This window comes from Pristiophorus japonicus, chromosome 2 (assembly GCF_044704955.1).
Source record: "Pristiophorus japonicus isolate sPriJap1 chromosome 2, sPriJap1.hap1, whole genome shotgun sequence".
Taxonomy (NCBI): domain Eukaryota; kingdom Metazoa; phylum Chordata; class Chondrichthyes; family Pristiophoridae; genus Pristiophorus; species Pristiophorus japonicus.
Window position 1 is genome coordinate 242459452 of NC_091978.1, and position 21634 is coordinate 242481085.

General features: G+C 44.9%; 1 protein-coding gene across 5 annotated transcripts in view; it reads left to right on the top strand.

Annotated features, from left to right (window-relative positions):
- prdm5 (PR domain containing 5) overlaps positions 1–21634 on the top strand; it is a 479054-nt gene that overhangs the window by 399108 nt on the left and 58312 nt on the right. The gene's annotated exons all lie outside the window — the stretch shown is intronic.

Here is a 21634-nt window from a genome sequence, read left to right on the forward strand (position 1 = left end):
CTCTGCCTGCGGTTAACGACTTGGAAGAAGGGACTGAGTGTAACGTAGCCAAGTTTGCTGATGATACAAAGATGGGAGGAAAAGCAATGTGTGAGGAGGACACACAAAATCTGCAAAAGGACATAGATAGGCTAAGTGAGTGGGCAAAAATTTGGCAGATGGAGTATAATATTGGAAAGTGTGAGGTCATGCACTTTGGCAGAAAAAAATCAAAAAGCAAGTTATTATTTAAATGGAGAAAGGTTGCAAAGTGCCACAGTACAGCGGGACCTAGGGGTACTTGTGCATGAAGCGCAAAAGGATATTATGCACGTACATCAAGTGATCAGGAAGGCCAGTGGTATCCTGGCCTTTATTGCAAAGGGGATGGAGTATAAATGCAGGGAAGTCTTTCTATAGCTATATAAGGTATTGGTGAGGCTACACCTGGAATACTGCATGCAGTTTTGGTTTCCATATTTACGAAAGAATATACTTGCTTTGGAGGCAGTTCAGAGAAGGTTCACTAGGTTGATTCCGGGGATGAGCGGGTTGATTTATGAGGAAAGGTTGAGTAGTTTGGGCCTCTACTCATTGGAATTCAGAAGACTGAGAGGTGATCTTATCGAAACATATAAGATTATGAGGGGGCTTGACAGGGTGGATGCAGAAAGGATGTTTCCACTGATGGGGAACACTTGAACTAGAGGGCATAATCTTAGAATAAGGGGCCGGCCATTTAAAACTGAGATGAGGAGAAATTTCTTCTCTCAGAGGGTTGTAAATCTGTGGAATTCACTGCCTCAGAGAGCTGTGAAAGCTGGGACATTGAATAAATTTAAGTCAGAACTAGACAGTTTATTAAACGATAAGGGGTTATGGGGAGCGGATGGGGAAGTGGAGCTGAGTCCATGATCAGATCAGCCATGATCTTATTGAATGGCGGAGCAGGCTCGAGGGGCCGTATGCCCTACTCCTGTTCCTATTTCTTATGTTCTTACCCAATTTTTTTACGAGGTTCCCATCCCTTGGGGATCATATCAGGTAAATGTGTCGGGTTAGTTTGGATTGGTTTGACTCATTGACAGGTGCAGAAGTGGTATAAAAGCTACCATTTCACAGCTGTTCAATTTCCAATCTTAGAAGCTGGAGCCTTCGGGATTTGGAATACACTTTTCAGCTTTATGGAGGTTTGAAGTGTTTGCAGTGAACTCTCTATCCAGTGTCACCTTTTGGAGCAACCTCTCTCACCATTGACAGATCGCTTCTGTCATCTCAACTTCAGCTGCCATCTATTCCATCAATATCAGTGCCCTTGAAAAAATCTCACCTTGGTCCTCAGAATCCTAGTACGATCAGCCCCAACACCAACAACACTAGGCACACCAGCAGCATCACCAACAACAACAGCAGCCTTCTCCACAATCACCTGATGCTGCACAGAACACAAGACATCAGCACCCGATTAAAATGCTGCCCAGGATGTCAGGGATGGCCTCACCATGGCCAAATATACTTCACTTGATGCTGCACACCCTGGCTGCCACATGATGCACCAAGTTGGCACCACCCCACAACAACACTATAAAGCAGCCCTACAATGCTCAAGTCATTCCTTTCACACTCATCATTATTGGCAGGGGATACAGTTATATATCACCATTCAATGCAACTCACTAAGCCTCTTTCAAAAGTGCACACAGATCTGTCAAAGAAGGCAAAGTATTGAAAATAAAGATTTCAATGTTTGACAACACATTAGCAGAAACTTTACATCAGCATTGGCAATAATACCAAAGTGCCTACCCCTGTGCATTGTTAGTTGGTACGATTGGGCCAGGGTGAGTGTGAGGGGTGGCTCGTGAGATGGGGATGTGATACCGTAGATTGAAAGAGAGGGGGGGAGAGGGATGGGTGAAGGTACAAGGTAAGTTGGTGTGAGTAAGGATGTGCAGGAGTAGGGTAAGGAAGGAAGAGTGATGGGGATGTGATGAGTGGCACAGCAGGATGAGGTTGAGTGTGGCTTTGCAGTAACATTTCGTGATCTACTGAGATCATTGAAAGGTTTGTGCCACTGCAGCTAGCTCCTCCTGACGACATCCCTGCTTGTGCCCTGTGCAATGTGCAACTAGGCTGCATTGGTGTCCTGGGGAGGTCTCTTCCACGCATTGGAGAGGAAGAGAACCTACCTGAGTACCGTGACTCCCTCCATAAGCACCTTTCTGCAGTGCTTGTCAATGTTTACAGCACGTCAATGCTGAAAAAGACAGACAGCACAAATGTCAAAATGAATTTGTGCAATGTCCCTTTCAGGAAATAGGCTGATGACACGTCATCAAATAATGTCATCAGACCCGGTTCCTTTTAATTGGCTGGGAACCTCGCAGGGCGGGCTTAACACGCCCCAACCACGTAAAATCATTTCGACAGAGGCGGATGAAGAAGGTCGCCTGCCTTGCTCCCGACCCGGAATGAAAAGTCGTGGCCATAGTCTGAAGTGTTGTTTTAATACTGCTGAAATTTGGGCTGAGGTGGTGTTTCAAGTGTTTTCCATACTAGGTGGAAATTGGAAGCAAAGTGAATGGCATTTTCTAGTTCAGGGTGAGAACAGGAAGCAGCACCAGTACAGTCATCAGTGTACTGGAAAAAGAGGTGAGGAAGGGGACCTGAGTAGGACTGGAACAAAGAATGTTCCACATATCCCACAAAAAGGCAGGCATAGCTAGGACCCATGCGGGTTCCCATAGCAACACCTTTAATTTGTAGGAAGTGAGTGGAGTCAAAGAAGAAGTTATTCAATGTGAGAACAAGTTCAGGCAGGCGGAGAAGGGTGGTGGTGGATGGGGACTGGTTGGGCCTCTGCTCGAGGAAGAAGTGGAGTTCCCTCAGGCCATCCTGATGGGGGATGGAAGTGTAGAGGGATTGGACGTCCATAGAGAAAAGGAGACGGTTTGGGCCGAGAAACTGCAAACTGTTAAAATGGCGGAGGGCATCGGAAGAATCACGGATGTAGGTGGGAAGAGACTGGACAAGGGGAGAAAAAATAGAGTCAAGTTAGGAAGAAATCAGTTCTGTGGGGGAAGAACAGACTGAAACAATGGGTCTACCAGGGCAGTCCTGTTTGTGGATCTTGGGAAGGAGATAGAAGCAGGCTATGTGGGTTTGGCGAACTATGAGGTTGGTGGCTGTGGAGGGAAGCTCTCCAGAAGAGATGAGGTCAATGATGGTCTGGGAGATGATGACTTGATGTTCAGTATTGGGGTCATGGTCCAGGGGGTGGTAGGAGGAGGTGTCAGAGAGTTGGCGTTCAGCCTCTGCAAGGTAGAGGTCAGTTTGCCAAACAATAGCAGGTTTAATGACAATGTAGGGGTTGGATCTGCGAGCGCGAGTGCTGCAAGCTCAGAGGGAGGTAGGTTGGAGTGAGTGAGGGGAGCAGTAAAATTGAAATGGCCGATGTCACGCCAGCAGTTCGCAATGAAAAGATCTAGAGAGGGTAAGAGGCCAGAGGGAGGGGTCCAGGGGTAAGAGGCCAGAAGGAGGGGTCCTACGCCTATTCGTTTGCTTTTGAAAAAACAAATTTTATGCATTCCCCTCCCCCAAAGCTAAGTACATTTACACAGGGAGGTATTTAGAAACATAGAAAAATAGGTGCAGGAGTAGGCCATTCGGCCCTTCGAGCCTGCACCACCTTTAATAAGATCATGGTTGATCATTCACCTCAATACCCCTTTCCTGCTTTTTCTCCATACCCCTTGATCCCTTTAGCCGTAAGGACCATATCCAACTCCCTCTTGAATATATCTAACGAACTGGCATCAACAACTCTCTGTGGAAGAGAATTCCACAGGTTAACAACTCTCTGAGTGAAGAAGTTTCTCCTCATCTCAGTCCTAAATGGCTTACCCCTTATCCTTAGACTGTGCCCCCTGGTTCTGGACTCCCCCAACATCGGGAACATTCTTCCTGCATCTAACCTGTCCAGTCCCGTCAGAATTTTATATATTTCTATGAGATCCCCAGTGAATACAGGCCCAGTCGATCCAGTCTCTCCTCATATGACAGTCCAGCCATCCCGGGAATCAGTCTGGTGAACCTTCGCTGCACTCCCTCAATAGCAAGAATGTTCGTCCTCAGATTAGGAGACCAAAACTGAACACAATATTCCAGGTGTGGCCTCACCAAGGCCCTGTACAGCTGCAGCAAGACCTTCCTGCTCCCATACTCAAGTCCCCTAGCTATGAAGGCCAACATGCCATTTGCCTTCTTCACCGCCTGCTGTACCTGCATGCCAACCTTCAATGACTGATGTACCATGACACCCAGGTCTCGTTGCACCTCCCTTTTAACCGTGCTGATAGAAAATCTTGCAGATAAAATGTTTCTGATTTCTATAGATGATGTTAAAAGAAAATCCTGCAAGTGTTGATTATGAAAATCACTAAACATTTAGTTTTATATTGTTATGTTGACTTGTTTTGAAACATTACTTTTTTCATAAATTTCCTAGGTTGTTTTTAATTGGTTTGAATACTTATAGACATCTTTACATAGGAATACATTGGATATATGGCACAGAAACAGGCCATTCGGCCCAACCAGTCCATGCTAACCGTTATGCTCTACTCGAGCCTCCTCCCGCCTTTCCTCATCTAACTATCAGCATAACCCTCTATTCCCTTCTCCCTCATGTGCTTATCTAGCCTCTTCTTAAATTCATCTGTACTATTCGCTTCAAACACTCCCTGCGGTCGCGAGTTCCATATTCTCACCACTCTCTCAGTAAAGAAGTTTCTTTTGAATTCCCTATTTGATTTCTTGGTGATTAACTTATATTCATGGCCTCTAGATTTGCTCTTCCCCACAAGGGGAAACATTCTCTCTGGCCGGAATCTTCCCAGCCCTGCAAGTGCGGGTTTGGAGGTGGGCCCGCTGTCAAAAGGGCCCTGATTAGCATTGCCAGCAGGTCGGGTCACGCTCGAAACCCATTTCTGTGTCGGTTTCTGACCTGTCAGGACTGTGTGTGGATTGCAAACCCGACACCAAGCGGCAGGTTACTTCATTAAGGTACTTAGCAGGTAGTTTAGTGCTATTTAAGAAGATTCAAGGCAGACATTTACAATTTTACCAACTTTTTGATGGGTTTGCCGTCCCTCAGGGAACACGCCAGGTAAGTGTATCGGGTTCTCAGTGACTCTCTATTGCTTTGGCACGTTGACAGTTGCAGAAATGGTATAAAAGCTACCATTTCACAGCTGTTCACTTTATAATATCAGAAGATGAAGCCTTCGGGATTTGGAAGAAACTTTTGAGCTATATGCAGTTTGGAAGTGTTTGCAGTGAACTCTCTATTCACTGTCACCTCCTTGGAGCAACCTCTCTCACCATTGACAGATCGCTTCTGTCATTTCTCAACCTCAGCTGCCATCTATTCCAGCAGCATTGGTGCCCTTGACAAAATCTCACCTTGGTGCTCATAATCCCACCACAATCAGCCCCAACACCAACATCACTACACACACCAGCTTCACTAACAACAACACCAACCTTCTCCACAATCACCTGATGCTGCACAGGACACAGGGCATCAGCGCCCGACCACATTGCTGCCTGGGAGGCCAGGGATGACCTCACCAAGGCCACATTTACATTACTTGAAGATGTACACCCTGATTGCCACATGATGCACCAGGTTTGCACCATTCCACTCCAGCTCCATAAAGCATCCCTGCACTGTGCAAACCATTCCTTTCACACTCAAGAAATTGTGTTCGGGAAATTGATGGGATTGAAGGCCGATAAATCCCCAGGGCCTGATAGTTTGTATCCCAGAGTACTTAAGGAAGTGGCCCTAGAAATAGTGGATGCATTGGTGATCATTTTCCAACAGTCTACGGACGCTGGATCAGTTCCTATGGACTGGAGGGTAGCTCATGTAACACCACTTTTTAAAAAAGGAGGGAGAGAGAAAACGGCGAATTATAGATCGGTTAGCCTGACATCGGTAGTGGGGGAAATGTTGCAATCAATTTTTAAAGATGAAATAGCAGCGCATTTGGAAAGCAGTGACAGGATTGGTCCCAGTCAGCATGGATTTGTGAAAGGGAAATCATGCTTGACAAATCTTCTAGAATTTTTTGAGGATGTAACGAGTAGAGTGGAAAAGGGAGAACCAGTGGATGTGGTGTATTTGGACTTTCAAAAGGCTTTTGATAAGGTCCCACACAAAAGATTAGTGTGCAAAATTAAAGCACATGGTATTGGGGGTAATGTATTGATATGGATAGAGAACTGGTTGGCAGACAGGAAGCAGAGTCGGGATAAACGGGTCACTTTTCAGAATGGCAGGCAGTGACTAGTGGGGTGCCGCAGAACTCAGTGCTGGGACCCCAGCTATTTATAATATACATCAATAATTTAGATGAAGGAATTGAGTGTAATATCTCCAAGTTTGCAGATGCCACTAAGCTGGGTGGCGGTGTGAGCTGTGAGGAGGATGCTAAGAGGTTGCAGGGTGACTTGGACAGGTTAGATGAGTGGGCAAATGCATGGCAGATGTAGTATAATGTGGATAAATGTGAGGTTATCCACTTTGGTGGCAAAAACAGGAAGGCAGAATATTATCTGAATTGCGACAGATTAGGAAAAGGAGAGGTGCAACGAGACCCGGATGTCATGGTACATCAGTCACTGAAAGTTGGCATGCAGGTACAGCAGGCGGTGAAGAAGGCAAATGGCATGCTGGCCTTCATAGCTAGGGGATTTGCGTATAGGAGCAGGGAGGTCTTAATGCAGTTGTACAGGGCCTTGGTGAGGCCTCACCTGGACTATTGTGTTCAGTTTTGGTCTCCAAATCTGAGGAAGGACGTTCTTGCTATTGAGGGAGTGCAGCAAAGGTTCACCAGACTGATTCCCGGGATGGCAGGACTGACATATGAGAGACTGGATCGACTGGACCTGTATTCACTGGAGTTTAAAAGAATGAGAGGGGGTCTCATAGAAACATATAAAACTCTGATGGGATTGGACAGGTTAGAGGCAGGAAGAATGTTCCCGATGCTGGGGAAGTCCAGAACCAGGGATCACAGTCTAAGGATAAGGGGTAAGCCATTTAGGACTGAGATGAGGAGAAACTTCTTCACTCAGAGAGTTGTTAACCAATGGAATTCCCTACTGCAGAGAGTTGTTGATGTCAATTCGTTAGATATATTCAAGAGGGAGTTAGATATGGCCCTTACAGCTAAAGGGATCAAGGGATATGGAGAGAAAGCAGGAAGGGGGTACTGAGGTGAATGATCAGCCATGATCTTATTGAATGGCGGTGCAGGCTCGAAGAGCCGAATGGCCTACTCCTGCACCTATTTTCTATGTTTCTATATTTCTATCACCATTGTGGGAGGTACTCTTATGTCTCACCATTCACTGCAACTCACTAAACCACTTCCAAAGGTGCCGACAAATCTGCCCAAGAGCGCAAAGTGTTGAAAATAAAGATTTCAATGTTTGACAACACATCAACATAAACCTTACATGAACACTGGCTAAAGAATGCAAGTGCCTACCCTTGTGTGTTGTTCGTTGGTATGATTGGACAAGGATGAGGGTGAATGTTTGGGGTGGCTAGTGAGATGGGGAACTGATCATTTAGATAGAGAGAGCGAGGTAGATATAATTGATCTAGATTTTCAACAAATTACAGGAAGACATTAATAAACTTGCAAAATGGGCATATAATTGGCAAAGGAAGTTCAACACAGATAAATGTGAGGTATTACATTTTGGTAGGAAGAATAGGGAGGTCACTTATTACTTGGAGGGTGCAAGTTTAGGTGGGGTAGAAGAACAAAGGGATCTCGCAGTACAAATACACAAATCACTAAAAGTTGTGACACAGGTTAGCAACCCCATTAAAAAAAAGCAAACCAAGCAGTAAGGTTTATTTCTAGAGGTATAAAATTGAAAAGTACGGAAGTTATGCTAAACTTGGATCGGACCTTGCTTAAACCACACTTAGAGTACAGCGTACAGTTCTGGTCGCTATATTATAAAAAGGATATAGAGGCACTGGAGAGGGTGCAGACATTTACAAGGATGATACCAGAGATGCAAGAGTTTACATATCAGGAAAAGATGGACAGGCTGGGTCCCTTTGCTCTTGAAAAACGAAGGCTGTGGGGTAACTTAATAGAGGTCTCTAAAATTATGAAAGGTTTTGATAGAGTGGATGCAGAGTGAATGTTTCCATTTGTGGGGAAGAGCAAAACTAGAGGGCATCAATATAATATAGTCACTGAGAAATCCAATAGGGAAATCAGAAGAAAATTCTTTACCCTAAGAGTGGTGAGAAGTGGATCTTGCTCCTCCAGGGAGTGATTGAAGCGAATAGTATCGCTGCATTTAACGGCAGGCTCGACAAGCATATGAGAGAGAAGGGAATGGAGGGTTTTGCTGATAAATTTAGATGAGGAAGGACGGGAGGAGGCTCGAGTGGTGGGAGCATAAATGCCGGCATGGACTGGTTGGGCCAACTGGCCTGTTTCTGTGCCATATATTCTATGTAATCCATTTAGATTTTTATTTTCCAAGTAATATGTGACTCCTTATTTTTCTTACCAAAATGTTATACCTCACATTTATCTGCATTGAAATTCATTTGCTAATTATATGCCCATTCTGCAAGTTTATTAATGTCTTGTAATTTGTTGCAGTCCTCTTCCCCCCACTGGATTTGGTGCCATCCGCAAATTTAGAAATTGTGTTTTTGGTTTCAAAGTCCATGGGCTAGCAATTCGGTTTTGGGTCAGAGCGGGGTTTTTAAAAAAAACAGTATAACCCCGCAGAAGACTCGGGAAAAAAGGTGAAAAAAATCCGCCCGGCAGGAAAAATCGGCGTTGTACGAAGATTCGCGGCGTAAACCGCAAATTTTTTGCAACTTTTCTCCTGGGCTGATACCAATGCGAGTTAGGCCTAGGGAGGGGGGAAAACACAAAAAATATTTTTCCAACAAATAAAAAATCGCACAACATTCACAACTCTTTCCTAGTGAATCGCTGCAAAAGAATTTAAAAATAAACTTCAACTTAGCTTTTTTGCAGGTTTTCACACCTACCGCCATTTCCAAGGGCTGCACCGACAGGTTTATCCTCGGCATTTTTTTGGACCCGATCTATGGGTCACCGCTGTGGCCAAACTCGGGCGAAAGCGCTTTTTCTAGTCTTGCACGCTGGCGGTCCACTCCCCAGCAACATTTCAAAACCGTCAGCGGAAGACTTCAGGGAATTTCCCGCCGCACCCTTTTCTGCCCAAAACAGCAAAATACCGCCGAAAAACACGGCAGGAGGTTCCTGACTTTCCAGCCCCAAATCATTAATATAAATTGTGAACAACATTGACACCCCGCTTTCCATCTTCTGTACTCTGAATAGCTGCCCTTTACCCTTACGGCTTTCTGTCTTGAAGCCAGCTGCTACTTGTCCCCAGACTCTACATTCTCTGACCTTATTTATTAGTCTATTTTGTGGCACCTTATGAATACTGGTGACTACTGAAGCAAAGTAATTATTTAATATTTCTGCCATTTCGGTATCATTGCCTGAGATTTTATCTTGACCTTCTGTTAGTGGCACGATTCCCATCCCGACTTTTCCTTTTTTTATTTTTGTGCCTGTAGAATATTTTACTATTTTTTATGTTCCTTGATAATTTAATTTTATAGTTCGTCTTTGCCTTGCTAATTGTTTTTTTGACTTCTCTCCTAATCCCTTTGTATTCTCCCTTGTCATGCTCTCCCCTGCTGTCCTGTACTTAGTGTATGCCTCGTTCCTTACCCTCAATGTTTCCCTAATGTCATTATTAATTCATGTGTCTCATTAGTGTTTAGCTTGTTCTTGTTTTTTAGCAGAATATATTCTTCCTGGACTCTGTTGACACCGTTTTAAATGTTTCCCATTGCTGTTCTACACCATTGTTTGCCAATATTGTTGTCCATTTTATTTTCCCATTTCTATTCGCAGCCCCTAAAAATAGGTTTTTCTCCAATCTATTAACCTGGTCTTCATCATATTTACGACCTTCTCAATTATTATCTTGAAGTGTATATTATGGTCACTATTGCCTAGATGATTCCCTAATTTTATCTCTCTTATCTGCTCCAGTTCATTCCCCATTACTAGATCCAGCAGCGAATTTTCCCTTGTCGGGCTTGTTACATATTAGGTTTGAAAGGAGTCCTCTACACATTGTAGGAACTTCATTCCCTTATCCACTTTAAGTACCTCTTCTCGCCAATTAATTTTGGCGAAATTGAAATCCCCCATGATTATTATTTTTTTTAATTCATTGTGGGCGTTGCTGGCAAGGCCAACATTTATTGCCCATCCCTAATTGCCCTTGAGAAAGTAGTGATGAGCCACCGCCTTGAACCACTGCAGTCCTTGTGGTGAAGGAACTCCCACAGTGCTGTTAGGGAGGGAGTTCCAGAATTTTGACCCAGCAACGATGAAGGCACAGTGATATATTTCTAAGTCAGGATGGTGTGTAACTTGGAGGGGAACTTGCAGGTGATGATGTTCCCATGCGCCTGCTGCCTTTTTCCTTCTCGGTGGTAGAGATTGCACGTTTGGGAGGTGCTGCCGAAGAAGCCTTGGCGAGTTGCTGCAGTGCGTTTTGTAGATGGTACACACTGCAGCCATGGTGCGCCAGTGGTGGAGGGTGTGAATGTTGAAGGTGGTGGATGAGGTGCCAGATAAACGCGGGCTACTTTGTCCTGGATGGTGTCGAGCTTCTTGAGTGGATCTGCACTCATCCAGGCAAGTGGGGAGTATTCCATCACACTCCTGACTTGTGCCTTGTAGATGGTGGAAAGGCTTTAGGGAGTCAGGAGGTGAGATACTCGTCACAGAATACCCAGCTTCTGACCTGCTCTTGTTGCCACAGTGTTTACGTGGCTAGTCCAGTTAAGTTTTTAGTCAATGGGGTCCCCCAGGATGTTGGAGGATTCGGTGATGGTAATGCAGTGTGGTTAGACTCTTACTTGTTGAGATGGTCATTGTCTGGCACTTGTGTGGCGCGAATGTTACTTGCTACTTATCAGCCCAAACCTGAATGTCGTCCAGGTCTTGTTGCATGAAGGCATGGACTGCTCCATTATCTGAGGATTTGTGAATGGCACTGACCACTGTGCAGTCATCAACAAACATTCCCACTTCTGACCTTATGATAGAGGGAAGGTCATTGATGAAGCAGCTGAAGATGGTTGGGACGTGATGACCTGGGGCTGTGATGATTGACCTGCAACCATCATAACCATCTTCCTTTGTGCTAGGTATGACTCCAGCCAGTGGAGAGTTTTCCCTCTGAGGCAGAGTGCCCTCCCCTTTAAGGGTGGACGCGCCGCCCAGGCACACACAGCTGCCTTTAGGGAAAACCTGTCAGTGGTACCAACCAGCGGCGGCACCGCTCCCATGGGGCAATTCCCCATGGGGCAATTTCCCGCGTGGGACGGAACGGGGGTCGTCGCTGGTCGGTGTGGGGTCTGCGCGTGCCCAACGGGGTGGCAGCACGTGTGGCGTGGAAACCCATCCCTGTTGCTCTCGGTCCAGGGGTAATTTCAGGTGGGTCAGACCATCCATCTGCCCCTGGCCTGGAGGCGCTAACAGGGCTATTAAAAGGGGCAATTTCGCTTCCATTGTCTTCTAGTTAATATTGTTAGCTGATTTTTGCTTGTATGAAAGATGCACATTTGGGAGTCCTTTAACTCATGAGCTATTTTTTCACAATATAATGAGTAGCTTCTTGCTGGTAAATGGGAGTCTTCTGCTATGCTAATACTGCACTGACCATGTTTCACCAAGTTTGTGAGTAAACAGCCAAGCCTGCCTGATTTGTTATGGAGCAGGAGTCTTAACAAAGTTCGGGCACAGCACAGTTTACCAGCCTCCAACTCAGTAAAATATTTAGCAATGAACACAGCCAATGAGATTATCGGCTCATTAAAAACAGACTGGCAGTACAGGGCTCAGAGTTATTTGCAAAAACAAATGTTAAGTATTGATGTACTTTGTTTTAACAGCAGGTCTTACAAAACTAGATGTTACAGATTCAGCTATTGGAGCAAGCCTTGCTTCGTCCAATGCTGGTACCATTACAATATTCTTTTGGCTACAGTGCCATAAAAATTTCAGCAGAGACCTCCAAGAAAACCAAACAGTGCATAAGAATAGGAGCTTTACACATTTCTCATCTCATCTTCCATTTTTTAAATTTGGTTTTCAGATGTGGGAGATGCTGGCAAGGCCATTTTTATTGCCCATTCCTAGTTGGTGTGAGAAGGTGGTGGTGGTGGGCTGCCTTCTTGAACCGCTGTAGTCCTTCTGCTATCGGTACTCCCTTCGGTTGTGAATTCCAAGATACTGACCCAGCGACAATAAAGGAACAATGATATTTGTCTGAGACAGGATGGTATGTGACTTTGAGAGGAACTTGGAGGTAATGTTGTTCGTACAACATTGCTGTTCGTGTCCTCAGTGTTAGAGGTGATATGATGGGGCAGGAAATGCTTTTGTCATAAATATGGTGAGTTGCTGCAGTACATTCTTCAGATCGTACATACTGTGTACATACAGTGCCCAGTGATCCTGGGAGGTGAATGTTGAATCAAGCTACTGCTCTATCCTGGTGTTGAGCTTCTTGAGCATTGTTGTGACTGCACCCATTCAGGTAAGTGTTAAGTATTCCATCACACTCCTGACTTGAGCCTTGTAGATAGGGGAAAGGTTTTGAGGGGTCAGGAGGGGAGCCACTCATTGCAGGTTACCTTGTAGCCACGGTGTCTATATGATTGGTCCAGTTAAGCTTCTGTTCAGTTGTGATGCCACCGAAGGTCAGGAGGAGATGGCTGGGGTTTCTCTTGTTTGAGATGGTCATTACCTAAGACTTAGAGGCACATGTTGGCCATTTGTCAGACCAAGTCTGAAAGTTATCCAGGTCCTGATATAGGCTGGCATGGGCTGCTTATTATAAAAGGAATTGTGAATAGAGCTGAAAACTGTGGAATCACCAGGAAACAACTCCACTCCTGACCTTATGCTAGAGGTATGGTTATTATTGAAGCAGCTGAAGATTGTTGGGAGGAGGATGCTTCCCTGAGGAGCTTCTCTTTTATACCATAATTATTTTCCTGTCAACACCTATTAACTCTATATGAAGCTCCAGATCATCCAATAGTTAGATACTGCTCCAAATGGTCTACACTAAGTTATAAGTTAGGGCATTATATGGAACTCATTACATCCTGTTATCTTACAATCGTTTGTCCAACAATCATCAGAATTTTTTAAAACTCATGCCTGGTGACATGTGAATACTAATTATTGATTTACCTCATTCTCCCATTTACACTTTTTAATTGTGCTGGTGTCCTGCACTGTGGGCCATCAACTTGGTTACTCACCTTATAAGAATTGACTTTAACTAAAGACTCTTTACAAATAAATGTTTACTTGATACCATTCAAAACATAAATAATAATAACTTTTATTTATATAGCGCCTTTAACGTAGTAAAACATCCCAAGGCACTTCACAGCAGTGTTATAAGACAAAACAGATAAATTTGACACCGAGCCACAAAAGAAGAAATGAAGGCAGATGACCAAAAGCTTGGTTAAAGAGGTAGGTTTTAAGGAGCGTCCTAAAGGAGGAAAGAGAGGTAGAGAGGCGGAGAGGTTTAGGGAGGGAGTTCCAGAGCTTAGGGCCCAAACAGCTGAAGGCATGGCCACCGATGGTTGAGCAGTTATAATGAAGGATGTTCAAGAGGGCAGAATTTGAGGAGCGCTGACAAAACTTGTGGGGTTGTGAGGCTGAAAAAGATTACAGAGATAGAAAAGGGCAAGGCCATGGAGTGATTTGTAAACAAAGATGAGAATTTTGAAATCGAGGCATTGTTTAACCAGGAGCCAATGTAAGTCAGAAAGCACATGGGAATGGATGATCATGACTTGGTGTGAGTTAGGACACAGACTGCTGAGTTTTGGATGACCTTAAGTTTACGTAGTGTAGAATATGGGAAGCCAATATGGGAAGTGAGTTGGAGTAGTCAAGTCTAGAGGTAACAAAGGCATGAATGAGGGTTTCAGCAGCAGAAGAGCTGAGACAGGGGTGGAGGCGGGCAATGTTACGGAGGTGGAAAAAGGCGGTTTTAGTTATGCCGCGGATATGTGGCTGGAAACTCATTTCATGGTCAAATATGACACCTAGGTTGCGAACAGTCTTGTTCACCCTCAGATTGATGCTAGGGAGAGGGATGGAGTCAGTGATTAGGGAACGCAGTTTGTGGCGGGGACCAAAGATAATGGCTTCGGTCTTCCCAATATTTAATTGGAGAAAATTTCTGCTCATCCAGTACTGGATGTCGAACAAGCAATCTGAAAATTTAAATATCAAGCAAGGGTCGAGAGAAGTTGTGGAGAGGTAGAGCTGGATGTCGTCAGGTTACATTTGGAAACTGACTCAATATTTTTGGATGATATTGCCAAGGGGCAGCATATGGATGAGAAATAGGAGGGGGCCAAGGACAGATCTTTGGGGGACATCAGAGGTAATGATGTGGGAGTGGGAAGAGAAGCCATTGCAGGAGATTTTCTGGCTACAATTAGATAGATAAGAATGGAACCAGGCAAGTGCAGTCCCACCTAGCTGGACGATGGTGGAGAGGCGTTGGAGGAGGATGGAGTGGTCAACTGTGTCAAAGACCGGTCCAGAAGGACGAGGAGGGATAGTTTACCTTTGTCACACTCACAAAGGATCTCACTTGTGACTTTGATGAGAGTCGTTTCGGTACTGTGGCAGGCGCAGAAACCAGATTGAAAGGATTCAAACATGTAGAGATACAAATGCTGCTTAAGCATCCTGTTCATGATTTTTGGGGAGTGGAGGTGGTATACCGTATATGTTTATATTTGGCTCAATATTTTCCATTAATCTTGATGGAGCGGTGAATGTGATGTCATTCACTCAAACACTGTAGTGATACATATTCAGAAAATTGCTCTGTCTCCATTGGGATTGGAACATCAGCCCTTATTACTCACTCCCTGGATCCCTCCATACTCCTCTCCATTAAACCTGCTGTCACTGCTGATGGTTCAGTATGTCTTTCCAGTTAGTAGCAGAGCAGTACAGATCTGTAAGGTCCCAGGCCAATTCCTGGTCTGTGCTGAGTTAGCTGATCTTATCCAGAGCATAGGAACAGGAGTAGCCAATCAGCCCCTCAAGTCTGTTCCACCATTCAATTAGTTAATGGTTAATCTGAACCTCAAATCCATATCTCTTGATACCTTTACCTAATGAATATCTAGCAATCTCGGTCTTGAAAGCTTGACCCCGCATCCATAGCCTTTTAGGGAGAGAGGTCTAGATTTATACAAGCCTTTCTTTTTTTAAGTGTCTCCTGATTTCACTTCTACTTGGCCTAGCTCTAATTTTAAGATTATGCCCCTTGTTCTGGATTCCTCCACCAGAGAAAATAGTTTCCTTGTATCCACACTATCAAATCCCTTTATTGTTATTTAGATCTCAATTAAACAACCCTCAAATTCTCTACGCAAGGAAATACAAACCAAGTTTATACAACCTGTCCTCCATAATTTAACTCTTTAGTATCATTCTGGTGACTGTGCTTTATGGCCTCTAAGACCAATATATCTTTCCTGAGGTTCGGTGCCCAAATGGGTCTAACCAAGGCTCTGTACAACTGAAACATCACTTCCTCACTTTTGAATTCCAGCCCCCTTGTGATTAAAGGCCAATTCAATTTTCCTTTTGTTATTACTTCTTGTGCCAGTGCATTATCTTTAAGTGATTTGTATATATGGACACAGAAATTTCCTTGCTCCTCCACAACTCACCATTACGAAAAGATTCTGATTTTGCTTTCTTGGATCTGAAATGGATGTCCTCACATTTCCCCACATTGAACTTCACCTGCCATAGATTTGCCCACTCACTTAGTCTATCTACATTCCTTTATAACTTTCTGCTCCTATCTATACAACTTACTTAGTGTCCAACTCCTAACTTAGTGTCATCTGTAAACTTGGATGTACCAAGTTGGAAAATTAAAGTTTCAAGCCATTGAACCATAATTTATGCACATTGGACACAGCTTGTTTAAGAACACACAATCATGGCAGCTTTTTATTTTTTAATATGACTTGTACTGATGCAATAAAAATGCATTCAAAGAAACAGAAAATACAGTGCGAGTGTCAGTCAGGATAATTTTTAAAAAGCTTACCAAATTTGTTTTCTTCAGCACCTAAAAATGTGGGCTTAATATTACATTCATTTTGAACCAGCATAATTGCAAGAAATTTGTGTATATGGCTCTTTGGCCTGGGACGGCACCATTAGACTGAGCTGAGATGCGTTTGAGCGTAGGGATCAATAGACGAGCATAAAAGAGCAAAGTAATTCAGGCACAGTGTAATTATGTGCGTAACACATGTACGCCTGAGTTCCTTAACCTTTTACTCTGCATATTTGCTTTATATCCTGATTACACATATCTCTGGGCATAAATACGTGGGAAATTCCACCATGTCCCAATAAAATGCTGCAGTTCTTTTTTGAAATTATAAGATCAGAGGGTAGAACTTCTGGGGTTTTGGGAAGTCCCGTTAACTCTTTCCTGGGATTTAAAAAGATAATCATCTGGTTAAATTGTGAGCAATTGGAAAACCCCATGAGAGGAGGCAGCTTGAAATCTCACAGAAACAACAAATCAACCAGTGGGTTGATAATCTTGAAAGAAAGAAGTACTGCGGATTGTATATTTAAAAGTCATTTAGAGAAGATTAACTTTGTTCTTGGAATTTCAAGCTTTTTATTATTTTGTCCACTCAAAGAACTAGATGGAAGGATGCCTACTGTAAATAACTAACTATATTATATAACTGTTCATCTTTTGTGAAATGAATGTAATTTATATTTCAAACTTAAACAAAGTCTTATGTGATGTGCTAAAACTTTTGAAGATCAAAGTGAGATCTTATGATGGCATAAATTAAGTTTAGTAGCTAAAAATAATTACTAGACAGGATTTGCTGTTCATTTCCCAGACGTGTTATTGTCGAGACAAGGATTGACATTCTTCAAGGTATGGAGAGTTTGGACTCGTCCCAAACATGATTTAAGAATCAAGAGCCTAAATACAGTTACAAAGCTTTAAAAAAAAGTAACATTTACATTGAATAAAGGCTGCAATGGAAAGAGAAAGAGATATGTTGAAGGCTTGAGGTGAGTTTGTCTATCACATGACAGGCTTTTTTTTGTATCATGTCCAAGAATGCAGGACAGGTGCTAGAAGTAGCTCCCCAGAGATAGGAACAGTCTTCAAATCGGGGATGGACTCAGCTTTATAGAGAGTTAAGTGTCTGGAAATTTGTTAGCCCTTGAAAACAGGTGCGAGAAATGTGATGTGAGAAAGCACGCGAATTTCCATGATTGTGACATTCAGCCCAGCACTGAACGCACTGCTGAGTGGCTGAATGCTCAGCAGGGGTTCCAAGTTCGTGCAAGGCTAGCACCAATTAAAGCTAGCCTGCACTACTCAAAGGCAGTCTGCACCTCTGAAAGGGGAGGTACATTCTGCCTGCAGCATCTCATTGAACTAGCTGGGGAAGACAGTGAGAGGAGGAGAAAAGAAAAATGATGTCACAACGAGGGAGAGAGCATTCAACTTGACTTTCTGATACAGCACAGGAGACTTTGGTGCAGGAGGTCAACTCGAGGAGACAGATGCTATTTCCACATAGGGCCAGGAGGCCCTCCAGCAACAGTGTAAAGTCCAATGGGAGCAGAAAGCCGCTGTGGTGATGCCTCCAGTTTAGCCCCGAGGATGTGGATGCAGTGCAGGAAGGAATTTAATGACCTGATATGAGCGGTCACGGTCAGTGAATACATCTTAAAATGCCTAGGGCTCGACTTTACTATCATTTTCGACGGGTTCTCGCCGATTTTCTCGGCAGTACAGCTGTTTTTCCGCGCGGCAAAAGTTTCCCCCTTAGTTTTTTAGTGGTATCGCCCAAATCTGAAAATGCCCACCCTGCCCAAACCGCCAGCGTGCAATGCTGAGAAAATCGCCAGGATATAAGTTTGGCCTCAACAGAAGCCCGTCCAGATCGCCAAGGGAACAGGCCTGTAAAAGCTGCTTAAACAGGGCGGTAGGTGAGTACTCTGCAAATAAAGGTAAGCTAAATGTTCTTTATTTTTTTTAATTTTAAAATGCCGATTAGGTGTAAAAGTGTCTTTGGAATGCTTTTTACGTTTTTATTTTTTTCATTGAAAATGTTTTTTTAAAGTTTTCCCCCCTCCCTAGGCCCAACCGCAGCCTCGGACTAAATTTTTTTAAAAACGCCTGTTTTACTTAGTTTCCCCTTAACCGCCGAGAATAAAAGTGCAACGCCCATTTTCTCGTCGGGCGATTAGTTTTAATTACTTTTAACATAAAAGTGGAAATTCTCGCCAGTGTTACTTACCAAACATTAGCGTTTTTTCGGAGCGGGCAATCGGGCGTTGAGGGGCTCATAGGAAAGTCGAGCTCCATATCCCACCATCTGCACCACAAGCATCACACACTGCTCAATGCACCACACCGCCATCACTCACCTACCAACAATCTCTACCAAACACGACTCATAGCTTCATTCATAGCTTCACCTCACCCTCACACACTTACCACTCCTGCAGGACTCACACCCACATCTGTACACACTTCCAACTGTTCAAACATGACAGGCATATCACCCAAACATATTACACTGCACTCACTGACAAACTTCCCTTTCTCTTGCAGGAAAAGGTGGCTGACAACCGCCGCCAGCAGGACCTAACCGACGGAGGACAGGTGCGCCTGCATAACTCGGCCCCCGTGGAGGAGACGGTGCTGGCCATTCTTTTGAGGGGCATCGCTGAGCCCGTGGCCTGCGGCAGGGCTGAAAGAATATAAGATGCCGGGAGTCCACATACGTAATGCTCCTGCTCACATCCCACTTCACACTCATCCCACAATCGCTTCTGATTTACAAGCTGCACATGGTGTAAGCATGCACCTCTTCCTTTCCCCCCCGCTTCCCCTCACCACAGCCCTACCCTTGTGCCTTTGTCATTTCAGAGACCCAAGAAATGCAAACTGCCCATGCAGTGGTACAAGAAGAAGAGGGAGAGGGAAGTGACGATGAAGAAGAAACACCATAACTAGATCTGACACTCACAGCCACCAGCTCAGATACTGGCACTGCATGGATTTTAGAGGGTAGCTTAGAGGTGGGATCTGCACGTGGTGAGTCCAGACATGAGTGGGCTGCCGCCAAGGCAGGGGGACAGGGCAGCGCAGGTGCCAGCTCCCCCGAGGGTGCGGTCGCACACGGGTTCTGCAGCAAAGGGCTCGGATGAGGACTTCGATGGAACGGCCGACAGAACACCTGATGGGTATGCACAACAAAATGCTTGGTGCATTGGCCGTCCTGCCAGAAAGCCTCCAATGCTGTACCAGAAAGTCTAGTTGAACGCTCTCTCCCCCGTGGAGCTTGGAGCCCATGATTTCCAGCACAGAAGTGATGGGCAACTCCATTAGTGCACTTGTGGACCCAACCATGATGCAATGTCTAATTGCTGATGTCTCAGCTTCCATTGTAGTACAAGCAGCAGCCACCCAACATCTGAGTGCTGCAGTAGAAACTCAGACTTCTCTCACGCAAGCTCAGACTGCTGCCATTGTGGCTGCATTTACCAGTGAGGAAAGGGGCTTGCAGGGTGTCATGTTTGTAACCTTCACACAACTGTAACCTTTATGTAACAACACTGCACACTGTATACACCTGAGTAATACACACCTTGACCACAGGGGGTGAACTCCTCACCTGGTCATCCAGGTATATAAAGGGAGGTCCCACGGGGGGTCATCACTTCTTGGTCCTGGGAATAAAGATGCAGGTCACACAGTGACCTTGTCTGCAGTACATGCCTCGTGTGACTCTATAGCAGGGTGTAAGGACACCACATTTGGCGACGAGAAACGGGAATCAACGACCCACGAGGATGGCCACCGGTAGCAGAGAGGAACGGTAATGTGTCGGTAAGGACTGGGACGAGTTCGTTGAGAGACTCCAGTAGAGCTTTGTCACGAAGGACTGGCTGGGAGAGGAAGTGGCTGGCAAGCGGCGGGCACATCTACTGACCAGCTGTGGATCCAAGACGTATGCGCTGATGAAAGACTTGCTCGCATCCGAGAAGCCGGCGGACAAGTCCTTTGAAGAGCTCAGCACTTTGATCGGTGAGCACCTCAAACTGGCGAGCAGTATACACATGGCCCGGCACCGGTTCTATACACACCTGCGTCGGGAGGAACAAAGCATATCGGACTTCGTTGCGGACCTTCAGCGTTTGGCCAGCCTCTGTAAGTTCACAGACGCCTGCAGGGGAGAAATGTTAAGGGATTTCTTCATTGAGGGCATTGGTCATGCAGGGATTTTCAGGAAGTTTATTGAGACCAATGACTTGACTTTGGAAAGGGCAACGTTGATAGTCCAGACCTTCATGGCAGGGGAAGAGGAGACCAACATAATTTACGCGCGCAGCCCTGGTTCCAACGTGGCGATGGACCAGGGAGTTAACATTGTTAACGAGACTCAAAACCCCACAGGCAGGCAAGGGCAATTCGACACCGCCCAAGCAGCAACAGACTCTAGGGTGGGCCAGCAACAGAGACAATGGCAGGGGGATCGGCAATTCACGCCATCACAAGGGACAATGGGTCTCGGGATGGGGCCATTGACACTCACCAACAGAGTGCTCAGGAGTAATCAAAGAGACAATCAGAGAGGAATGCCTGTTAACAGTTCCTTTGTTCACAACAATCTCAGCTCATGCTGGAGTTGCGGTGGCAGACATTCTGCGAAAAACATTAAGTTTCAACAATTTATCTGTAGAAACTGTAACTTCAAGGGACATCTGACCAGAATGTGCAGAAAGCCTGCAGTGAGGCTCGTTTAGAAACATAGAAAATAGGTGCAGGAGTAGGCCATTCGGCCCTTCTAGCCTGCACCGCCATTCAATGAGTTCATGGCTGAACATGCAACTTCAGTACCCCATTCCTGCTTTCTCGCCATACCCCTTGATCCCCCTAGTAGTAAGGACTACATCTAACTCCTTTTTGAATATATTTAGTCAATTGGTCTCAACAACTTTCTGTGGTAGAGAATTCCACAGGTTCACCACTCTCTTGGTGAAGAAGTTTCTCCTCATCTCGGTCCTAAATGGCTTACCCCTTATCCTTAGACTGTGACCCCTGGTTCTGGACTTCCCCAACATTGGGAACATTCTTCCTGCATCTAACCTGCCTTAAACCCATCAGAATTTTAAACGTTTCTATGAGATCCGCTCTCATTCTTCTGAACTCCAGTGAATACAAGCCCAGTTGATCCAGTCTTTCTTGATATGTCAGTCCCGCCATCCCGGGAATCAGTCTGGTGAACCTTTGCTGCACTCCCTTAATAGCAAGAATGTCCTTCCTTTACGAGGCAGAGGAACCAGACGAGGGGTTTGCAAGGCAGGGTGATGCTTGGGGCCAAGCTATGGTCGCTGAAGTCCAGAGGGTTCAC